Raw genomic sequence first — 3180 nt, 5'->3', positions numbered from 1 at the left:
TTGCTCAGAATCAACCCTTAGCTGCAGACCAGTTCGGAAGTATAGATCCTGAGCTTGGGAGACCACTTTGTGATTATGCTAGACCAGTCTAAAACAAGGTTTATCAAGTGTTAGACCACCTCCAATTGCAGCTAACAATTTCGAGTTGAAGCAAGGGTTGCTTTAAACCCTTCAGAATTGATGTGTCTTCAGAGGGAAGATGAATGAAGATCCAAATACACATCTGATGGACTTCGAGAAGATTATGAACACCTTTCAATACAATGGTGTGTCACAAGATGCAGTGTATTTAAGGACATTCCTCTTTTATCTTAAAGATGATGCAAAACAGTGGCTTCGAAGCTTGCCCACAGGATCAATCAGAACATGGGAGGAGATGACAAGGAAATTCCTTGATAAATATTTTTCCTCAGCTAAAACGGGCAAGTTTAGAAGACAAATCCATAAATTCTTCCAGAAAGATACGGAAACTGTTTTTGAAGCATGGGAGAGGTTTAAGGAGATTGTTCGAAAGTGTCAACATAGCAGAATTGAACTTTGGATGCAACTCCAGGACTTTTGGGATGGATTGACACCGACCTCACGTAGAATAGTGAGTAATGCAGCTGGAGGCTCGTTGATGAAGAAGACTCCAGAGGAGATAGTTACAATTCTTGATGAGTTATCTAAAGATGCAAATCAATGTCCCTCTCAGAGTGCTGAAAGAAGAAGATCGACTGGTGTTCACTAGGTTAATGCTAATATATCTGTGCATGTACAGCTTGATGCTATGGCTAAAGAAATAAGGAAGCTGACCTTAGCCTCGATAAAAAATGAGTCTCATACAGCTTGTGATATATGTGGAAGAAGACACCCTACTCATGAGTACCAAGCCTCAATTGAGGAAGTAAATGTTGTGGGAAACTACAATTTTAATGCAATGGGTCAGAGGCACCCCAATTTTTCATGGAGTTTACTTGGAGGTACTGTGAATGCATGGCAACAAAATAACTCTAGACCCCAGCGACAAGGAGCTCCAGCATACCAAAATCAGCAAAGCCAGTAATTTCGGCCTCAACAGCCCACTCAGCCTCGTCTAGAGGATCTAATGAAGGCCTTCACTATCAAGACAGATGAGAGGCTGGACGCCCATGGAGCAGCCATCAAAGAACTGGGCACATCTTTTCAAAACCTGAAGAGACAGGTTAGGCAACTTGCAACAGTATTATCTAAGAGGGCTCCAGGAACTCTCTCTGTTGATACTGAGTGAAATCCTAAAGAAACAGTGAATGATGTAACTCTAAGAAATGGGAAAGTATTGAAAGATCTCACCCCAATACAAAATGATGTGAAACTTGAAAAAGAAAGGGGGGAGTAGCTGAAGAATGATGTTGATAAAAAGAAGAAGGGCCAGATAAAAGCTAAGCAAAAGAAGAAGGGAGAAACTTCGAGAAGGGAGGAACATGATGAGAGCGAGCATATGCCTACTTTACCCTTCCCTCAAAAGCTATATAGAGAAAAGCTGGACAAGCAGTTTGGGAGATTTCTGGATGTGCTGAAACAGGTTCATGTAAACTTACCATTCACATAATTGCTCTCACAAATTTCTGCTTATGCCAAAATCTTGAAGGAGATCCTGACGAAGAAAAGGAAAATTGAGGAGACCTTAGTGGTCAAGCTCACAGAGCATTCTAGTGCGATATTGTAAAACAAGCTCCCAAAAAAGTTTGGTGATTCAGGGAGTTTTACTATACCTTGGTCATGAGGAACTAGTCATTTTAATAAGACTTTATGTGATTCTGGTGCCTCAATTAATTTAATGCCTCTATCTATTTACAGGAAACTGGAGAAGGAGATTGGAGAGATAAAGTCTGCACCCATATCTTTGCCGCTGGCTGACCAAGCCACTATAATACATGAGGGAATTGGGGAAGATGTGTCAATTCGGGTGGATAAGTTTGTATTTCCTGTAGACTTTATAGTGGTGAATATGGAGGAGAATAAGGAGGTCCCCCTCATCCTAGGAAGACCATTCTTAGCAACGGGTAGAGCAATATTGGATATACACGAGAGAAAAATCATGCTTAGAATGGGTGATGAGACTGTGACTTTTGAGATGAATGTAGGAAAGAGGGTGCAAAATGAAAAACCAAGTGCAAATGTTGAGTGAAAAGTGAAGGGCTCAAAAGAGAAGGATGCACTGAGTGAGAAACAAAAGTGTGGGGTGTACCTTAAAAGGCTAAGAAGAAGTTATCTGCATGGATATGTGCATTAATTCGGGCACTAGAAATGGGGCCCGACATCGACTCAGACCCTGACTAGATAGTCAAGGAAGTTTCCTTTACCTTATACTTTTTAATTGTGTGTCATGGAGACATGTCACAACTTAAAGTGTGGGGTGGGAGAATATTTGTATGTTTGTATGTATGTATATTAGTTCTCTTTTTGTTAGTTGTAGTTAGAGATATAGAAAAAAATCATAAAAAATTTAAAAATTTTCAATTTTTCCTGAGGATGGATATCATCGATAGGTTTTCTTGAGGGATTAAAGTCGAAAGAAAAAAGACAAGAAGATTTGCTTTTGTAGGTAGTGTAATAATTTTCCCTTGGTTTTTCTTTGTGTCGCGGTTCTTTTCTAAGGATTTTGTTTTAACCGGGTGTAGTTAGTTTTTGATTTGTAGAGTAGTTGGAAACCTTGTGCTATGAATTGAATTGAAGGCAATATCTCTTAACTTTATTATACCTTGAGAACAGTAAGTGTTTTAGTTATGGCGTTTAGGCTCAGTTTTTGACTCTTGTATAAGTGTCTTAAATTGTATGATCTTAACTTTGCTTAACTACTTTGACTAGAATGTGTTGATAGTCTAATCTAGAGTAAGTTATGTGTTATATGTGTGTGAGGTTTTGTGTTATTCTACGCATTGCATTTGATGTAGAACTTGCCCCGTGTGTTTGCAAAGTGAAATGGTAGTTTTATTCAGACTTGGAAAGGATTTAGGCATTTCTTTGTTGAGCCAGATATATGCTTTTGCCCACCTAATTGTTATGTATCATAGTTAACCCCTTTGAGCATGTAATCATGTTTCTTTGGAAACCATATTACAAGCCCTAACCATTTGTTTGAATTGACCATCTATTTGAACCTTGTACCTCTCGTGAGCACTTGAATTTGTTATGAACTTTGTAAAAGTGAAGTGTGGG

The 3180-nt window shown here is 39.0% G+C and overlaps 1 non-coding gene across 1 annotated transcript; it reads right to left on the bottom strand.

Annotated features, from left to right (window-relative positions):
* Nucleotides 1-424: 424 nt before the first annotated feature.
* LOC117278789 (small nucleolar RNA R71) lies at nt 425-531 on the bottom strand. Its single transcript, XR_004509147.1, has one exon. It is a non-coding gene; the product is annotated as a small nucleolar RNA R71 (small nucleolar RNA).
* Nucleotides 532-3180: the final 2649 nt, after the last annotated feature.

Source organism: Nicotiana tomentosiformis, chromosome 12 (genome assembly GCF_000390325.3).
Source record: "Nicotiana tomentosiformis chromosome 12, ASM39032v3, whole genome shotgun sequence".
Lineage (NCBI taxonomy): Eukaryota > Viridiplantae > Streptophyta > Magnoliopsida > Solanales > Solanaceae > Nicotiana > Nicotiana tomentosiformis.
The sequence above is the reverse complement of the archived record's forward strand: the minus strand, read 5'-3'. Positions and strand labels throughout refer to the sequence as shown.